Source organism: Neofelis nebulosa, chromosome 2 (assembly GCF_028018385.1).
Source record: "Neofelis nebulosa isolate mNeoNeb1 chromosome 2, mNeoNeb1.pri, whole genome shotgun sequence".
Classification (NCBI taxonomy): domain Eukaryota; kingdom Metazoa; phylum Chordata; class Mammalia; order Carnivora; family Felidae; genus Neofelis; species Neofelis nebulosa.
Genome location: NC_080783.1, coordinates 218,835,430 through 218,856,050, shown reverse-complemented (window position 1 = coordinate 218,856,050; position 20,621 = coordinate 218,835,430). Strand labels below are relative to the sequence as shown.

Below are 20,621 nucleotides of genomic sequence, written 5' to 3'. Positions count from 1 at the left end.
TTCTTCTTGATTCTTGAGTAAATTTTGGTGCCACACAGTGTGCTTGGGATCAGAGCACATCAGCCAGAGACATTGCGTGAGAGAGAGAGAGGAAGCCGGAGGCCACAGGCCCCTTGTGCCCAGGTAATCCTGCCTGGGACCAGTTTTGATATTTCACCCTCCATTGTGAGTCACACTGTTCCCTTCTCAGAGCACTCAGAGGTCCATCTGTGGTCTGTCCATCAAAATGTCAATCCAAGGATGGACCATGGCTTAAGCTTCTTCAACACAGCCCTCAGCCAAAATATTTGTGACTGTCTGCCCCCATATACTCGATCAATCCCCCAATACATGGACAATGCTGATCCCCACTGCCAGGTTCCTTGACTTAGGGCTCACAGTCTTGTACAACATCCCTGTGGGGGGTGAGCTCCCCCAACCCATTCCCTATCTGCCAGGGGTCTCTAATGGTGGTCCAAGACTGAAACTTAGCACAAATATTTTGTATTTGGTCACATTACTCACTTTTCCACAACTACCTATTGTATCAAAGCAGGTTCAATCCACTCATTCATGTGACCGTCTGGCCCCCGAAAAAATACATATTTGCAACTCCACAAGATTACGGCCCTGAAAGATGGACTCAGGATGAGAAACTGGGTAAGTCTTCAGTTATCTCTCACTTTGAGACTTATTCTCATCCTAGACTAATTATGCAGCAAAGATTCTCAGGCCCCCGATTTCATTCAGCTCATGAGATAGGTGCTGAGGACTGACTTCTGAGTTTATGCACCATCATCCTGCCCCGTGCTTCCCATGGGGTGTGGAGGGAGGAGAGGAGTGGGCAGCAGGGCAGCAGTGGGAGGAAAGAGCAGACCCAAAGGGGACTTCTAAAGAATCTACCTGTGGGGCTGAGCGACATGGGGGCCCAGGAAAGAGGAGATGGGGGGCAGACAAGAGCAGCCCCAAGAGGAGTCAGAGGCAACACGGGGACCATGGCTTCCATTCCAGTGGTAACGCCATCACTGTGGAAAATGGCACATCAGAGTATAACAGGTGGGTGAGTGGCTCCAGTGGGACCAGATGACCTGGGCTCGATGCTGACTTGGCCACTAGCTGTCCAGGTAACCTTGGGCACGTGGCATAACTCCCCTCTCTGTTCCCCACTCTGCTCATCTGGAAAGTGGGCCAGTAGTGTTCAGTGCCCGGAGCTGCCCTAAGTGTGAACTTGATGTGTCCCCCTCAGCAGCAACCCACTGAGGCAGGAACATCATCAGCCCATCTGCCAGATGAGGACACTGAAGGGAGAGAAAGGAAGAGAACTTTCCAGGTCACCAGAAGGACTGAGTGGCATCAGGGTCTGTGTTCCTCCACTCTGCTACTTTCCATCGGTGCAAGGATTAAACAAAACAAGTATTAGGACCGGGCATGGTGCACACGGAGACCCCACAGAAGGTAGCCGCTATGAATCTCTCTCGTGAAACAGTCCTTCCTCTGCCCCTTCTGGGGAAACCCTCCCCTGCTGTGAATCCTGTCCCTTCCCAGCCAGGCCCCCTCCAGGGGTGTGGGCGCTTCTGTAGGCTAAAGCCCAAGAGTGGGGGTCCCTCAGCTGCTGTGTGGTGACCTCCTCAGTCCCTACAGCTCGGCCACGCCCGCCTCAAGGCACACTCCCACCCGGGCCTTTCACTTGCTGTTCCTTCTCCCTAAAATGCTCTTCCTGGAGGTCACCTCAGGGCTGGCCGGCCCCCACCGGTACGGTCTCCATGCTGGTCTCACCAGGCCAACCCCTCCCTCTTTCCTAACCTCACAGATTCTTTTTTTTTTTTTTAAATTTTTTTTTCAACATTTTTTATTTATTTTTGGGACAGAGAGAGACAGAGCATGAACGGGGGAGGGGCAGAGAGAGAGGGAGACACAGAATCAGAAACAGGCTCCAGGCTCCGAGCCATCAGCCCAGAGCCTGACGCGGGGCTCGAACTCACGGACCGCGAGATCGTGACCTGGCTGAAGTCGGACGCCTAACCGACTGCGCCACCCAGGCGCCCCCTAACCTCACAGATTCTAATGCCCTGATCTGTTCTCCCCTCAGCACTTGTCACTTGATAAAATCATCTTTATTTTTCCGTGGCCTACGTCTCCCATGAGAATGGAACCCTCTAAGCCCAGGGGTCTCACCTGTCTCCATCACCACGGTACGCCTAGCACCCAGGACAGTGCCGGACGCACAGCAGGTGCTCGGGGAAGAACCGCTAAGCAAGTAAATGAATGATCAGACACGCCCAAGGCACGGAGGCCATTTGTACCTGATCTCACATCCCCACAGGCGGGTGGGGAGCCCGCTGGCCCTGGGGCCGGCTTCCTGTGGTTCTTTTTTTTTTTTTTAATGTGTATTTATTTATTTTGAGAGAAAGAGAGAGAGCAAGGAAGGGTCAGAGAGCAAGAGGGAGAGAGAGAGAGAATCCCAAGCAGGTTCCGAGCTGTCAGAGCAGAGCCAGATGCAGGGTTTGATCCCATGAACCCAGCAAAAATCAGCCTCACACGCTCAACCAGCTGTGCCACGCAGGTGGCCCTCCTGCGGTTCTGTTTAAGGATTTAGCAGAGACCCTTGAAGCCAACGGAAAACCCAGAGGCCTGCAGGTAGGAACACAGAGCCCGGAGGAGACAGCATGGATTAGCACATGAGTAAATCACGCTGCTGTTACAAAACAGTCTTGGCCCCTGGGCGACAACTGCCTGGGACAGGAACAGCCTCGTCTGCTGCAAGAGCCTTCCTCCCGCCTTCCGGTAAGTCTTCACTGAATGTGCCCTGTGGCCCAGCCCGGGCCCGCCCTCCAAGAGGCCTAAGTCCACCCGTAGCAAGGACAGGAGGACCCAGGGAGACCGAATCCAGGAATCTCCCGGCACCCTGACCCCCAACCTCGCAAGCAGGGGCCTTGGCCTTCCGTTGGTCACCACCTGCCAGACCGGGCAGCCGTCGCGGCTGCCGAACTTCACAGCTGCATCGGGGTGCATTCCCTGTTGTGTCGCACGTTGGCCGAGGCTCCTTCCCCCAGGATCCAGGCTGCAGGAGCACCACCTCATGGCAGAAGGACGCAGGCCGGGGACGGAACGGCTGAAGCGGCCCTGAAAGCTTCCGCTCAGACGTGGACGGCATCGCCTGGCCCCTCCCGCCCTCGGGCAGAGCCCACCCCCAGCCGGACCTTAGTTACTGGGGCTGTCGGAACAAAGAACCACAGACTGAGTGATTTAAACACCAGAAGTTTACTGCCTCACCGTTCTGGAGGCCACAAGTCCAAGATCAAGGTGTCAGTAAGTCCGGTTCCTTCCGGAGGTTCTCGGGGAGAGTCTGTTCCGGGCCTGGCCCCGGCTGTTGGGGGTTTGCTGGCCATCCATGGTGTCCCTGGCTGTACAAGCCTCACTCAGGCTCCACGTGGAGTTCTCCTCTGTGCGTGTCTTTGTGTCCGAATTTCCCCTCTATAAGGACACCAGTCCTGTGCGAGATGGGCCACCTTCCTCCAGCATGACCTCATCTTAACTATTGCCTACAACGACCCTATTTCCAAAGAAAGTCACATTCTGAGGTCTGAGGGTGAAGAATTGAAATGTGTGGGTTGAGGGGTGAGGGAGGACATAGTTCAATCCAGGGTAGCAACTCCGGGCTTGGCCTCAAATTCACCCAACGGCCAGTCCCGCGGCCCAGGGCCCACTCCACCGGTGGCCCTGACTGCTTTGGCCCCTTCTCTGCTGGCCCCACCCCTGCAAGTCCTCCGGGCAGCTAGCCTGCAGGGTCCAGAGCCAGACACGGTGGTCAGATCTGGCATCCACGAGCTGCCTCCTATCATCTGCCAGATCCATCCCCGGGGGAGGCCAGCAGCCTGGCATGACAAACCCAGACAGACATGGTTCCAATGTCACCTCCTGCACTTAGTGTGGTGTGGCTTTGGTGGAACATCCCACTTCCCTGAGCCTCCAGACCCTCACCTCTAAAATGTTCTCGGGGGGTACCTGGGTGGCTCAGTCGGCTTAGCGACCGACTCCTGGTTTTGGCTCAGGTCATGATCGCTGGGTTTGTGGGTTTGAAACCCATGTCAGGTTCTGTGCTAGCAGCTTGCCTGCTTGGGATTCTCTCTCTTCCTCTCTCTGCCCCTCTCTCCCGCAGGAGTGTACATGCTCTCTCTCAAAATAAACAATAGGTGATGACAGATAGAAAGATAGAGATGGATGATAGATACATAGATAGATGATAGATAATAGATAATAGATGATAGACAGACAGATGATAGATAGACAGATAGATGAGAGAGAGAGAGAGAGAGAGAGAGAGAGAGAGAGAGATAATAGGTAAAATGTCACGCAGGTTTAGTGAGTGACAAAAGCACGAGGCCAGACGTAGATCCTCCTCGTCCTGACCCCGTGCTGACCCCCAGGACCCACTGCTCAGATCTGCATGGGCTGCACAGCCGTCTCACACCCGAACACACACATCGAGCTGCGCACCCCTCGGTGAATGTTCTGGGCTCCTGCCAGGCATGTGGTGAACCCCAGTGCCAACTCCCTCTCCTGCTTCTGGCCACACCACATCTGCAACAGCATCTGGGGCCTTGTGGTGCTGGGGGGAAGTGAGTCTTTGCCTGAGAATTTCCCATGCATCCCAGTACTGGGTATGTGAGCTCTCTCTCTCTTCTCTCTCTCTCTCTCTCTCTCTCTCTCTCTCTCTCTCTCTCTCTCTCTCTCTCTTCCCCCCACCCCCACCCCATACGCCTGCCCTCTTACCTCCGGGGAAATTCGGTCGACACCCCCACCCCAACCACAGACTCTGTAAGACAACCTGTCCCTGCCAGGAGCCACCTCCTCCCCCTGGGCCCTAACCACTCTCTCGACCCCTGCAAATGACACGTGGTGCACATTCACATTAAGCGCAAATGAACCTTCATGATGATTGCTGTGACCATAATTACTAGGGAAATTAGTGATCACGAGCTGCCTGGGGCCCGCTCCGGGGACCCACGAGAAGCCTTAACGCCACTGCTGCCTTCCAGCTGGACACAAGAGCCAAGGCCCTGGCTCCAGCCCCCAGCCTCCCACCCCGCACCCCTCCTGGGGCCCTGGCTTGCGGCAAACATCAGTCAGGGGGATGACCGAGGAGGAAAATCCTGGCCGGCCCTGGAAGGAAGGAGGAACACTCACTCCCCTCACAGAGGCATAGACAGCTTGCTCTCGGGCCAAGTCCACACTGCCTGACTCCAAAGCTCTGTTCTCACCTGGACCCCTCGAGTGCCAGGTGCTTCCAGGACGGCCCAGCAGAGCAGGTGGTCCGGCCCACGTCCAGGAGCAGAGAACTGAGGCCAGGGCTCAGTGACAAAATGGCCCGGAGCAAATCGTTCCAGAAGCCAAGATGAGGGCCCAGTGCTGCCTCTGTCCAAAGCCGGCATCTTCCCCACCACAGTCCCGCATGCCACGAGCCCCTTTTCCCGGAAGCTGCATTCCACAGCCTTGCCAGGGCCCCGTGCCTAAGGGCTGCTTTGAGGATGCCTTTGACCTTGCATTCGCTGGGCCGGACTTCCCAAGGCCGAGTATTTCGATTATAAACGTCTCCTGGATGCTTCTAATCACGTGTGAGGAGCCCTCCCCCCCTCCACCGCACAGCCGCGGAGCCCTGTGGGGGTGTCAGGCTGCCTCCCCAGTGGCCTCTGACAAGGCACAGTTCCCGGGACCCCAGGGTTCTTCCCGGACTGGAGCACAGCCGCTCAGGCTCCCGGGTCGCGGGACTGTTCATTACCCACTTTTCCAAATGCCTCAGTAGGTGACCTGACCCCAGCTAACGACGGGGGCACCCGGCCACCACTTCTCCTCCCAGAGCATCATGCCAAGACCACTCGTGTTTCTTCCCCAACCCCCCGAGCACCCCTTGCCGGGGTCCTGCCCTGGTGCACAGAGACGGGTGTGCTGGGGTGAGGGGCTGAGAGGCCCGGCCCTGGGCAGGGTGTGTGGCTCGTGGAAAGCGGGTGTCACGGTGTCCACGACAAGCAGCTGGTGGCTCAGAGGACCACGTCTTCCGGACAGAGCATGAACGGCGGGTGCTGGGCCTCAGCTCTCAGGGCTCATCAGAGCCAGCAGGATTCAGCCAGAACGCACAAGCCTCGTAAGGTGGTCAGCCAAATCGGCGATCTCAGAGCGCCCCTGGCCTCAGAACCAGGCATTTGATGGCAGAATCGAGACTGCCCAGGAAAATAAACACCTGCTTATAAAATATGAATGAAAGGTCCAGAAGAGCCCGCAATTGAGCAGAGAGGGTTCTTCTTATTGGCTGCTGGTGTGGACAGTCAGGAAGTCGAAGCACCGTCACCCAGAGGGAAAAACGGCCCCAAGGACCAGGTCCCCTCCCCCCAGCCGTCAGCCATCAGCAGGGCTGTGCACCTGTGTGTGCGTGTGCAGCACGGATACACGTGCTCACACGTCGCGTGTTTGTGTCCACATGTGTGCGCACCCGTTTGCCCTGTGTGTGCCTGTGTGTGCACGCATGCACCTGTGTGCACAGGGCGGCAGCAGGGCAGACAGGGGTACATCGTGTGCTTCCTTCCCCCCGCCCCAGGTGTCTGCTGGTACCTACTATGCGCAGGACCGGTGAGACGGGGGACCAGAGGTGGACTCTCCACTCTGTGCCCGCAGGGAGGGAGCGCGCCATCTGAGCGGAGGGAAGAGGCAGCACAAACAGCACAGAGAGCCGCACGGGGCTCTAGGAAAACGCACAGGAGAAGCACCTGCTGGGGGGCTGCGGAAGGAAGCTGGCCCGGAGGAGGGGGACTATCTTCCTCCCAGCGAACCGAAGGCAAACACGAAGGCTTATTCATCTCGGAGGCTCAGCGTGGCGTTCTGCACACACAGCACTCGGTGAGGACCTGCTAAGCCGGTGTGTCGGCAGGAGCAGAACCCCGGGCTCCTGTGCTCTGTGGGGCCCCTCCGAGCTGCCCCCAGGCTCCTGTGCTCTGTAGGGCCGCCCCCGAGGGGACCCCCCCCAAGCTCCTGTGCTCTGTAGGGCCACCCCCGAGAGGACCCCGGGCTCCTGTGCTCTGTGGGGCCCCTCCAAGGTGCCCCTGGGCTCCTGTGCTCTGTAGGGCCGCCCCCGAGGGGACCCCGGGCTCCTGTGCTCTGTGGGGCCCCTCCGAGGTGCCCCTGGGCTCCTGTGCTCTGTGGGGCCCCTCCGAGGTGCCCCCAGGCTCCTGGGCTCTGTGGGGCCACCCCTGAGGTGATCCCCAGACTCCTGTGCTCTGTGGGGCCGCCCCCAAGGTACCCCGGCCTCCTGTGCTCTGTGGGGCTGCCCCCTGAGGCAGCAGCTTGTTGAGGTCTGGCCCCAGGCTGGCTTCTCAAAAAAGGAACAGGAGACATGTCCCAGGGGTCAGGAATGATAACTGAAGTCCAACCCACCCAGACCTTTTCACTTTTTAAGGACCTTCTTGGGCATCATTGCAGGTGAAACTTCTGGTTGTTTTTACAAAAGGAAAAACTTGACGTGTGGATTTATAATCCTCCTGCCTCTGAACCGGAAACATCCCCAGCACCGTCCAATGAGCCACACGTCAATGATTTACATTTTATTTTAATTTTTTAAGTTTATTTACTCATTTTGAGACAGAGACTCTGTCTGAGTGGGGGAGGGCAGAGAGAGGGGGAGAGAGAGAATCCCAAGCAGGCTCCGTGCTGTCAGCACAGAGCCCGACTTGGGGCTCAAACCCACGAAGCCATGAGATCACAACCTGAGCCAAGACTAAGAATCAGACGCTCAGCCAACTGAGCCACCCAGACGCTCCCCCCGCCCCCCTCCCCCCAATGATTTATTTTAATCCCCTTTTTTGAACTTAGACAGAACTGGGTTCCAATCCCAATGCCATCCCTCGCTGTGAGATTTCCTTCATCTGTGAAGTAAGGGAAACACCCACTTGTCTCACGGGCTGTGTGGGGGATTCAGTGGGGCCACGCGTCAGTCAGGACGGGCCATTCATGCTGCTGGAACGTAAAAAATTCTCAGCGCTTAACCAACAGCTAGCTCCACTCGGGTTTCATGGCTGTCTCAGGACCACAGGGAGAGGTGGGGTTGGGGGGGCTCATCATAGTCACCCAGGGACTCAGACAGAGGGACACTTCTGCCAAAGCTGCTTGCACAGTTCCAGAGGCTGAGAAAGGAAAGCGGGATCGGCCACAGCCTGCCTCTGAAACCCTCCGCCAGAAGGGATGCACACCTTTCTGCTGTCGCCCGGAATGCCCGGTTAAGAGAGTGGAGATGAACCATGTCCTAAGGGAGGATGACAGGAAGGGACCGACACGAAGACAGTTCGTTCACGCCAAATACAGTCCATCCCTTCTTGCTCCCCCCATGCCGTCTTCACTATCCATTTAGTGCCTCCCTTCTGCAAATGCACCTTCTGATATGTGCACGGTGACAACCAGCAGAAATGAGGGCCACACTTGAACTTCCCGCACCCCGGCTTCTGCTGGGGCCACGTGACTTGCTTTGGTCAATGGAATGTGGTGGTCGTGACAGGTGCCAGTTCCGAGTCTGGGTCTCCAGCGACCTCCGTGCCCCCTTTGCCTTCTGTGCTGCTGCCATTGCCATGAGAAGGACGTGCCCAGGCTGGCCCCTGGCCCCAGGAGGGACACCAGGACACCTGCTGTATCCTGAGCCAAACTGCCTGGCCAGCCCAGACTCCAGCCCACTTCTGCAGGGATCCTGAGAATTGCGCTCATTGTTATGCACAGGAGCTAACGAACACAGATCCCTACCTCACTTCCTATAGAACACATGACTAAAGCATTACAAATAAAAGGTGAAAAACAAATCTTCAGTTTTTAGAAGAAAATGCAGGACAGCAGAGTAGACAGACACAGGTGTTTTTTTTTTTTTTAATTAAACACAAAAAACAAACACCATAAAGAAAAATATTGACAGGGGCTCCTGGATGGCTCAGTCAGTTAAGCGTCCAACTTCAGTTCAGGTCATGATCTCCCAGTTTGTGAGTTTGAGCCCCACATTGGGTTCTGTGCTGTCAGCTCAGAGCCCGGAGTCTGCTTCTGATTCTGTGTTTCCCTCTCTCTCTGCCCCTCCCCTGTTTGTGCTCTGTCTCTCTCTCAAAAATAAATCAACATTTAAAAATTTTTAAAAAAGAAAGAAAAATACTGACAGCTCTTAAAAGTAGAATTTTGATCTGACAAAGGAGACCATGAATAAAGTTAAAAGACAATCATTGTGCACAAATAGGGAAGACATACTTATAATGTATTTGGCCACAAAAGCACTGATTTCCAGATGACAAAAAAAAAAAAAAATCATACGGGTCAGCAAGGGGAAACCGAAAACCCAGTAGAAAAATGAGCCAGAGACAAAGAAACCATTCATGGAGGAAGAAACCCAAAAGGTTAACAAATGTAATGCAGGGTATGCCACTGCATAGTAATGAGGGAACCGCAACCTAAAACAGCAAGGAAATATTATTTCACACCCACCCCATGGGCAAAATATGAGGTACACAACAAATGTTGATGGAAGATGAGCGAGTTTGCAAGCTGCAGGTGAGAGTGTACGGGGCACCCCAGCCTCAGCCATTGGTCGGCTGCATCTCACCGGCACAAATAAAGACGGACAGGTCCCAAGACCCCACCTCACCAGGGGACCAGGACGTCAGCAGCATCTGGGGGAGGGGAGCACCACCTGCTTGTCAGAGACGCACAACTCTAGACTCCTCTGAAAAATCAGGGTGAAGGGGAAAAGCATATGGAGAAGAATACGTGTGGACCACTGTTTGTGTAAAAATTCAAAACCAAAACAGGGGCGCCTGGGTGGCTCAGTTGGTTGGGTGACTGACTTCGTCTCAGGTCACCATCTCGCGGTTTGTGAGTTCCGGCCCCAAGTCGGGCTCTGTGCTGACAGCTCGGAACCTGGAGCCTGCTTTGGATTCTGTGTCTCCCCCCTCTCTCTAACCCTCCCCTGCTCACACTCTGTGTCTCTCTGTCTCTCAATAATAAATAGACCTAAAAAAATTTTTTTTAAATTCAAAACCAAACAAAAGACTATGCGCCCTTCATGGGCATATGCGTACTCGGTGTAAAAAACACGCGTGAAAAGGGGAGACACTGACTTCAGAACAGCGAGGAGGAAAGAGGCAGGTAGAATACATAAGGGGCACGTAAGTCAAGCATCAATAAAAGCTACATTGTATTATGTCCTTAAAATGCACTCTGCAGCAAACGTGTCATAAAGCTGGCATGCATTAAGCTTCACCGGCAGGTATGGGAAAGTTTGATATCATTGTTCTCTACACGGGTTTGTGCGTTCGTAACACCGCGTAATCGTTCCCAAGGGCTGATAAAGAATGAAAAGAAACGTGCCCGGATGGTAACAACGGTGATCTTCAGGTGGTAGAATTACAGGTAGGTTCTTTGGACTTTTTCCTACTTTCATGTTATCCCTCTTCCCTTTTGTGAGGATTTCTTGCTGTTAAGATGTATTTTCAACCCCTGCATCGGAGCGCACCATGCCCGGCTGGGAGGCTGGTGAGGAGGGAGCACAGCAGCTCACTCGGCCAGCCCCGGGGCAGCTCTTCCAGGAAATATACAGACACTTCCCCCCTGCAGCCAAAGAGTTAAGAAAGCTTGATGTGCAATGAATCATTCCAGGGGACCTAAATCCCTGCCTTATCTAATTTTGTATCCTGAGGCTGATTAATTTAAACTCTACAATAAAATAAACATCAGCGTTAAATAAGGATTAAATACTCAGCAGGATCCTTAGTCGAACAAACTGACACTGTACATTTTATGGTATGGATTGAGGGGGCCCCTGGTGGCAAGGGGGGAGCACAAGGGGTGTTCTGAGCTAAGGAGAGAAAATTGCCAATGCGTTGGGATTCTGGAGCGCATTCACCTTAGGTCTCTTGTCTGGTTGTCAGCAGAAAACTCGTGAGCCACAGACTAGCAGCTCTTCACACAGGAGAAGGTCTTGTGCTGTGTCCCCAGCTGCCCCTTATCACCAAGGGGAAGGGGGTGATCAGGAGAGTGGGGTCAGGAGATTGGAGGAAGCCCCTGCGTTCTTAGAAAACAGCAGAGAAGAGACTCTCCTGCCTGGGCATTGCTACCCAGCAGCCAAGAGCAGGAACTAACAGCAATGACCGCTGCCCCCCCCCCGCCAGGCAGCTACTAATTCCAAGAGGGGGCCAGGAAAGGTGGGACAGGTAAGGACGGGGTGGAGCTGTCTGACTCTGGAGCCTGGAGGGATCCAGAAACCTCCGTCGGGGAGGAGGGTAGGCAGCTGACGGGTCCTTCCAGGCCTGCAGCACAAAGAGGGGCCATCACCCCCAAGAACCAGCTATACCTGAAGAAAGCTGTACCCATCTCCCTCTCAGCAGCGGCACCGCAGAGCAGAGCCGGACCACTGCCAGACACCGTGTCCAGCATGAATGTAGCACCAGAGTGGGGCTCAGAAGGTCCTAGACCCAAGCCCAGCTGAGCCTCTGACCAGCAAGCAACTCGCTTAGCCACCAGCCTCCCCACAGGCTCAGGGATGGCGAAATCCCTTCAACAGATGTATGTTCAGCACCTACGCAATGCAAGCAGGCTCTGCGTTCTCTTCCCACAAAAAACCTGTAGCTGTCCCTACGAGGCCTTCCCAGAGACGCGGGGCAGCTGAGAAATACGCGGTCAAGGAGCCAGGATCGAGACAGCACATTCCTGGTACTACCAGCCACAAGCTTTGCGCAGAAAAGAAAGCAACCCCTCTGGGTCCACGAGTGGCAGCTAAATACCAGGAAGACCCTCGTGTCTTGGACTTAGATACCTGCAGACTAACAGGCTGAGACTCTTCCCCGACCCGGATGGCGGGGTGCGGAAGTGCAGCAAGGGGTCAGAGCAGGAGGGCTGGGGAGACAGGGCCGCGAGAAGGAGCCTCTGGACGTGACCAACATACAGACACGGCTCTCTGCCATGAGCAAGACCAGTGAGTGGTGCTGAGGGGGTGCTGGCGTGCGGACAGCACGCTGTTGTCTGGGGCACGGAGCTGTGCAATAATCACACACGACTGGCAGAATGTCGGAGAACTGGGTTCAAATTTACCATCTTGCTATTTGCTTTCTATGTGTCCCCATCGGCAACTTATTATAGGTTACTGTCAAATGATATGGTGCCACTTCACATGTAGTATAAAAATCTTAAAATAAGGCACTGTCATTTCCCCCGTTGGCTCTTGTGTTATTTGTATGCATTTTCTGCTACATATTCTGTAAGTCTCCTACTCTGCTGTTGTTATTTTTTATTTAAAGTCAATCAGGGGCACCTGGGTGGCTCAGTCTGTTAGTCTGACTTCGGCTCAGGTCATGATCTCACGGTTTGTGAGTTCGAGCCCCGCATTGGGCTCTGCGATGACAGCTCAGAGCCTGGGGCCTGCTTCGGATTCTATGTCTCCCTCTCTTTCTGCCCCTCCCCTGCTCACACTCTGTCTCTCTCTCTCTGTCTCTCTCTCAAAAATGAATAAACATTAAAAAATATTTTTAATAAAGTCAATTATATTTACGAGATATTTTTAATGTTTATTGACTTATTTTTGAGAGAGGGAAGAGGAGAGAGAGGGAGAGAGATATCCCAAGCAGGCTCAGGACTGTCAGCACAAAGCCCAACATCGGGCTCGATCTCACGAACCTGAGATCATGTCCTGAGCCGAAATCAGGAGTCTGATGGTTAACTGACGAAGCCACACAGGTGCCCCTACAAGATATTTTTACTGTTTCACTTTTACCTGTACGTTTATCATTTCTGGTACTCTTCATTCCTTTGTATAAAAATCCAGATCTCCATCTGGTATTATTTTCTTCCTGCCCAAAAGACTCCCTTTAACATTTCTTATAGTGATAATCTGATAGCAATAAATTCTTTAAGCTTTTTGTCTCTCAAATTCTTTCCCATAATGTTTGAACCATACTGTTGGCAGCTACAGAATTCTAGACTGACAACTGTTCTCTCCTTAAGTACTTTGCAGGTGTTACCCATTATGCCCTGGGTGGCATTGTTACTGACTAGAAGTCTGCCCTCGTTCTTGGCTTTTTCCTCTCTACATAATGCATCTTTCATCTGTGGCGGCTTTTTTGTATTTTCCCTCTGGCTGCTTTTAAATTTTTCCTTTTTTCATTGGTTTTAAGCAACTTGATTATGACTTGTCTTGATGATGTAGTTTTCATCTTTGTGTGTGCGTGTGTGTGTGTGCGCGCGCGCGCGCTTGGCGTTCTTTGGTATTCTCGGATCTCTGGGTTTATGGTTGGCATCAAACTTGACATTTTCACCCATTAATTCTTTCAAACATATTTTCTTCTCCCCCAACCCTCTCTTCAAGGACTCCAATTACACATATATTAGTCCGTTGAAGTTGATTCTCTGTCCACTTATTTTAATCATTTTTTCTCTGCATTCCATTTTTTATATTTTCTGTTGCCGTCTTCAAGTTTACTAATCTTTTCTTCTACAGTGTCTAACCTGTTGTTCATCTCATCGAGTGTGTTTCTCATCTCAGACATTACACTTTCCACCTCTAGAAGTTCAATATTGGTTTTCCATTTCTCCGCTTAACACACTCAAGCTTTCCTTTACTTTCTTGATGTGGAAAGTATCATTATAATGACAATTCTAATGTCCTTTCCTACTGGTTCCATTATATGCGTCATTTCTGCATCTGCACCTATCGACTGACTATTCTCACTATTGATAGCGGTTTTTTGTTTCTTTGAATGCCTGGTGATTTTTTATTAAGTGACAATGCAAATTTTACTTTATTGAGTGCTGGATATCACTGCGTTTCTATAAATATTCCTGAGTTTGTACTAGGGTGTGATTGAATTACCTGGAAAGATTTTTTGGTCCTGTGAAGACTTTCTTTTAAGCATTTTTAAGTGGGGCTAGAGCAGCGAAGGCCTCGGGCTAATTTTCCACACAGCTGAGACAATTTTTTTCTCAGTAAACTACTGCATGTCTTGGGAATTCTAAATCTTTCCACCGTTGCCGGTGGGAACACGAAAGGTATCTGGTTCTGTGTGAGGTTCAAGCATCGTTCCTTCTGTTCAGGTGGTGTCTTCCTCCAGATCTGACTACTCATGTACATGCACTGATCGGTACTTAGCTGAATACTCTGGAGCTTTTGTCCCTAAGCAGTGTTTTCCTCTCTGGTACTGTGGGTACTCGCCCTGCATAATTCAGCTGCCTCAATATCCCCAGACTCCCAGCTCCAGACTCAGCCTGAGCTTTTGCTCCCAGGCTGTCCTAGGAGCTCTCCAGGCAGTGAGTTGGGCTAATCATTTGGCTCTGCTCGGTGTTTGCGCGCTCTCTCAGGAATCACTGTCTTGTGCTGTCTGATGTCCGATCGCCTGCTGTGTAACCAGATTTAAACACAAACGGTCTGACACCAGAGGCCATCCTTAACCACTGGGCAACATTTGTCCCTCAGGCCCACCTTGAGGGTTTCAGTAGCTTCTGGTTGAGGAGCAACTGGGAGTTGAAGTCACTACTGTTCTATAGATTATGAGCCATTGTTGGATGTCCCATATTACTGCTTGGTAAGTTGCCCATCACTCAACCCACACCATGAGTCTCATCATTATTAACTAGTATAGGTCCTTCTTACTGTCATTCCAAAGGTGCTGAGCTAGATCCATTGACTGTGTCATTAGCAGTCGAGATGGGGATGTCTACCAATTACCGTCAAGAGCTGGTGCTCAGAGCCAGCGCATCAGGGAGGCAGCCCCAGGGGGGTGGGGGGGTGTCTTAGGAAGACCACTTTCAGAAGGTACTCCACATGCTGAAGTCTGGTCTTGAGGGACTTGTGGTATTGAATAAGGGAGTTGAACGTGATGATTTCTCAGACTTTCTCCCTTAACAACTATGAGTTTATAATTATCTATGTCCCCTCAGGGAAATAAAAACCATGATCCCTGATTCACCAGTGAATTTAGGAAAAGGAAGTAGAGAAGAATGGGTCAGACCTATTCCTGGAATACGCTAGGCAGCTTCTGGAGATCAAAATAATGACCACTAATGGATATACATGTTTAATGTTTCAGTGCTGGTAAAATTAATACCCTGTTTAATATTAATAGAAGCCATGTACATCTCTGGAGTTGTTAATCTGCTACTTTTCCACTACGTCAGATGTAAAAATAGCTCCCCGTGATTATCCAGGTGGAGAGGGGGGAGGGGGACCTGAGGAACAAGAGGACGGTGACGACAGCATGCATTTCAGATGCATTATGGCTCATCAGAATTCTAAGGGAGAACATTTTCTTCCAAGTACAGATACTGTTTCAAACTTCATTCACCAGTTCATTCTTATTCAACAAATATTTATTGAATGCTTCCCACGTACCACATACTATACTAAGCTCCTTACCTCTCTGCCTAATTTACTCCTCGCACAACCCTTTGATGGCACTGCTATTATTCCCATTTTAAGAATGAGAATACTGAGGCTCGAGGTCCCGCAGAGAAGAAGAGGGCAGAGACGGCGGCACCAGGGCTCAGGTCTCTCTGCCTCCAGAGCTGGCACTTCTGACTCCAACCTCCCATGGCTTTTGTGCCCCTAAAGCAGCTTTAGGTCTGCGATTGCATAAATACTGCAAGAAGGAAACAGGAATATAGGACAGAAAGTGAGAGAGCCGAGGCTCAGAAGGTGAGGTGCCCTGACCCCACAGCTGAGAGGAGGCTTTGGGAGAACGCACTTCCTTGACAGTCCCTTCAAATTTTCACCACAATTAAATAAATACATGTTGAGTGGCTACTCTGTGCAGGCACTGAGAAAACGGCGATCAGACAGACAGCACTCCTGCCTTCAGAACACTTACGGCTCACGTTCTACCGGAAGAGACAGACAGACAGACAGAAACACAACACAGTCATAAATAGAAACCAAAAAGCACGCAGGCATAAGTTAAATAAACGCAAGTTGTGCAGACCGCTTCTAACACACAAAGAGGAGACTGAGGCATCCGGGAAGGAAGAAGTCCTCTCTGAAGAGGTCTGTCTGTCGGGAGCCTCTGGGCAAGCAAGGAAGACCACCTCCGTGTGCCTCGGGGTAAAGGGCATGTTAGAGGGGCGGGGGGTACGTTGAAAGTGGGAGGGCAGCTAGAGCTCAGAGGGGGTCCAGACTGGGGTCGTCCCACTGTCTAGCAGCAGAAATCACTCCCAGTGAAGCTGCAGGAGTGAGCGCCTTCCAACAACGTGTTCTCCCTTTCTTTCCTCCCTCTCTACTCAAGACAGTCCTGGGAAGTGGGGTGAGGAAGGGCAGAGTCTGGTTGCCTGCCTTGGGCCCCACGTCTGCTCCCTGACTGGGTGACAGTAGAACGTCTTAGCCTTTGCTGTCCCGTGGAGGATCTTCATAATAGGAGAGAGGGGCTCTCAGCAAAAACTTAGGTGCTGCTAGGAGAGCAGATGCTGCGTGGGTGGAAATGTCAACCACAGGAGGAGACACTGGCCAGAACTGAGCCTGGAAAATAAAGAGGAACCAACTTCTGAAAGTGGAGGGAAATGTAGGCTAGGAAGTGAGGACAGCATGTGCAAAGGCCCAGAGATGAACAAGTAATAAGAGGTAAATTTCATCATCTAGAAGAAAGGGAACTGATCTTTACATACAGACACACAGAGTAAATATATATATGTGGATAGATGAGGAGGAGGAGGAGGATAATGATGATGATGGTGGTGAAGGAGGAGAAGGAAAAAGATGACAAGAGGCAGAAGAAGGAAGGAAGGAAGGAAGGAAGGAAGGAAGGAAGGAAGGAAGGAAGGAAGGAAGGGAGGGAGGGAGGGAGGGAGGGAGGAAGGAAGGAAGGAAGGAAGGAAGGAAGGAAGGAAGGAAGGAAAGATGGATAGAAGAATGGAAGGAAGGAATTAAGGAAGGAAGGAGAAGGAAGGAAGGAAAGACAGATGGATAGAAGAATGGAAGGAAGGAAGGAAGGAAGGAAGGAAGGAAGGAAGGAAGGAAGGAAGGAAGGAAGGAAGGAAAGACGGATAGAAGGATGAAAGGAAGGAAGGAAGGACAGGCAGATGCAAGGAAGGAAGGAAGGAGAATGAAGGAAGGAAGGAAAGACAGATGGATAGAAGAATGGAAGGAAGAAAGGATGGAAGGAAGGAAGGAAGGAAGGAAGGACAGATAGAAGGAAGGAAGGAAGGAAGGAGGGAGGGAAGGAAGGAAGGAAGGAAGGAAGGAAGGAAGGAAGGAAGGAAGGACAGATAGAAGGATGGGAGGAAGGACAGATAGAAGGAAAGAAGGGAGGAAGGAAGGAAGGAAGGAGGGAGGAAGGGAGGAAGGACAGATAGAAGGATAGAAGGAAGGAAGAAAGGTATGAAGGGAGGGAGGGAGGATGGACGGATAGATGGATGGAAGGATAGACGGATAGATCTTCCTGAGATGCTGATATCTGGCCTTATCTTTAAGTCTGCAATCCTTTAGCATCACCCCATGTTACTAAGACACCATGTGTCAGGGTCAGAACGAAGGTGAGGTCAGAGAAGTGCTGAGGGCACAAACTCTAGTGATGGGCTCACTCTCAGAGACTGGGAAATACCCGAGAGTGAATATCTCCTTAAATTTGGTGCCCCAGGAACACCAATGACCTCAACCTTGTTGCAACCCCATTAAGCATTAGCCATACACTTCTAGAAAGAAAATGGACCCTCCATCAGAGACAGACCGATCTGTCACTGTGCCTTGATGCGAATGCCCAGGATGTCCCACTGGTCAGTTCCACCTCCCTTTCTCTGACCTTCACTGAGACAAGGTGATGTAACAGAGCAATCATTTGCACGGTTCTGGATCCAGATCCGTGTTGTCAGATTGCTGTGTGAACTTGAAGAAGTCTCTTCCCTCTCTGGGCTTTGGTTTCCCTCTTGGTAAAACAAGGGAGGTCGGACTCACCTCTGGTTCAAAATAGGGGTGGAAAAGAAAGGTGGGAGGCTCCCAAAAACCTTCAAGGCAACCCCTCCTTACAAGGCTTGTCCAACCCCTTACCCACTTTCCCCGCATTTTCTTCATTTGCTGACTTTACAAATATTCCTCCTACCTACCCGCCATTGGACTGGATGCTGGAGTATAACAATGAGCCGCACAGGCACTAGTCCCGCCCTCCTGAAACTTAAGAGTCCAACAATCAAGTCGGATAGGTTGTCAATCACAGTTGCTCTGAAGGCAAAGTCCGTGGGCAACAGGACCCTGGCCAAGGAGGCTGACTCAGACTGCACTCAGGGAGGCTTCCGGGAGGAGATGGTCCCCACAGATGAACAAGAAGAGATCAGGTAGACAATGAGGAAGAGACGACAGGTGCCCTGTGGTCTCACGCTGAGGTCTGGGAAGGTGGGACAGAGCCCAGCCCTGCGGACCCCTCGTCGGGCCCCCAGAGACTCACTCATTTGTGACAGCAGGACTGCCTCCAGCTTAGAGCACAGCATCCTGGAGTCCTTAAGAGTCCTTTCTTCTGCCTGGTGAGACTGGGTCTTGATGAGCACATGGAGGGGCTTTGAAGCTGTGACTTGCTGGAACAGAAGCAGCAGAGGGTGTCATTCTTAAAACACATGCCCCGTGGCAACCCGGCACGCAGCCTTGGAAAGATGATTAGGGTGTTTGTTCAAAGGACGTGATTGCTACGTTTTCGCTTCCACTTTTGATGCGTAGGACTCCCTTTCTGTCTTCTGGCTGCATCCTAAGCCAGGCAGAGCTCTGTCTCCAAACCTCATCTCATTATCCATTTTCCCCCCAATTGCATATTTTAGGGACTGGTAATAGGGCGGCCTACGGAGCCGTGTATTACAGCCGAAGACTCCAACACCCCCACACCCCCCACCGTGTGAAAGAGACAAAATATTTTCATTTCTAAGCCTCTCCGCCTACAGGGGGAGAAGTTAGCGGATCGTGTGACTGCGGTGGCTTCTTAAGAGCCTTTGGGAGCCGGGGGAAGGAATCCAACCTCAGCTGACTTTTCTTAAGTAACAAGGGCCTGGGCTACCTGACAGCATCGACGGAGAAGCCAAGTGCTCCTGAACACACTGCCCTCATGTCTACCCCCGGCCCTTGCTCGAGACACATAGCTTCTGGGACGAAGGGGAGGGTGGAGCTGTGCTCACTAAGCACCTGCCGTGCAAAGACCCTGTGCCTTCTAGTCTCTAGTTTGCATTAATTTGCATGTGCATCAGTGATCTACGCTGCGTAACAAATTACCACCAATTTAGCAGGCTGGCAACAACACAAATGATTACCTTGCAGTTTCCAAAGGTCGAGAGCCAAGGTCCAGGTTAGCTGGGTCCCCTGCTCAGGGTCTCACCAGGCTGAAATCAAGGTGGCAGCCAGGGCTGGGAGCTCCTCGGATGCCATCTGAATCTGGCCCCCACACTTGAAGGGCACGGAGAGGGCAAAGAAAGAAGCATACCACCCCAGATTGGTGGGTGGCAGTTCCAATAAGCAAGGGGGCACCCCGAGACGAGCGGATCTCCCCACTCCCCCACCAAATCGCAAAGCTTTATATAGAGGCCTTAACTGGGTTCAATCACACATACCAGCCACAGGCTGTCAACACAAGCTATCTCAAGGCTGTATCTTTGGGGCAGCCTCTGGGAATGGGGGAGGCAAGCAGAATGTACCGTCCAAGGACGGGGGAGGGAGTGATGAGTGTCCATTGGCTGACCAGCCTGAAGGTCAACTGGTGACCACATGCTCTTTATGACCTCGCACAATAGCTCTCGCGTCATAGACTCAGGGTCCCTCTTCCCAATGCTCTGGTTGTCGTACGAATTCAGCTCCTTGCAGTTGTAGGACTGAGACCCTCAACCCCTAGGGGTCACCTGCCCTTCCTTTCCATGTGATTTCCACCCCCCCCCTCCACAATATGGCAGCTTATTTTCTCAAGGTCAACAGAGGAGTATCTGCTGCTTCAAATCTCTCTGACTTTTTTCTTCTCTGACTTCTAGGCTTTTCGGTTGAAGCGCTCACCTGATTAGGTCAGGCCCACCCAGAACCATCTCCCTTTTAACGAACTTAAAGGCCGCCAATTAGAGACTTCGGTCACATCTGCCGGGTCACTTCACCTTGCCGTCGCATGTAACCTATCCACGGAGTGACGTCTCATCATACTCTGAGTCCCGCCCACTTGAAGGGACGAGACCTATCAGGGTGTACCCCTGGCAGCCATCTTAAAAACCTGCCCGCTGCAGCTTCCGCGCCACCTTTTGCACGTACAATTTCCTGGCTTCAGCGGCAATGCAGCTCAGGTGGCCTGGGTTGAGCCTCCCTCTGGCTCCCACTAGCTGTGTGATCCTGGGCAAGCTACCTCTCCCTCAGCTTCCTCATCTGGAAACTGGTTCAATGACACCACCTCCTTGGCAAGTTGCCCCCAAGGTTAAGTGACAGAGGCATGTGGCTGCTTCGCCTTTTGCTGAGCGAGCAGGGAGCGCTCGGCAGACACCTGCTCGGGTGCCTCGGCCTGGTTTCCGTACTCTTCCCCATTGCCATGCCGGAACCGAGACGCTTCGTCCCCCAGAGCGCCACCCTCCCTCCCCCCGCCCGCAGAAGCCTTCTCCATCCCAGGAGCAGACGGAGACGGGGCAATTAGCCTCCAGTAATAAAAGTACACGGG

The 20,621-nt window shown here is 52.3% G+C and overlaps 1 long non-coding RNA gene across 1 annotated transcript; it reads right to left on the bottom strand.

Moving 5' to 3' along the window:
* Window positions 1-7,577: 7,577 nt before the first annotated feature.
* LOC131505585 (uncharacterized) lies at window positions 7,578-20,258 on the bottom strand. The gene is made up of 4 exons (XR_009258474.1): window positions 19,546-20,258; window positions 19,249-19,381; window positions 18,402-18,528; window positions 7,578-7,983 (listed from the first exon to the last, which is right to left on the bottom strand). It is a non-coding gene; the product is annotated as an uncharacterized LOC131505585 (long non-coding RNA).
* Between the last annotated feature and the right edge of the window lie 363 nt (window positions 20,259-20,621).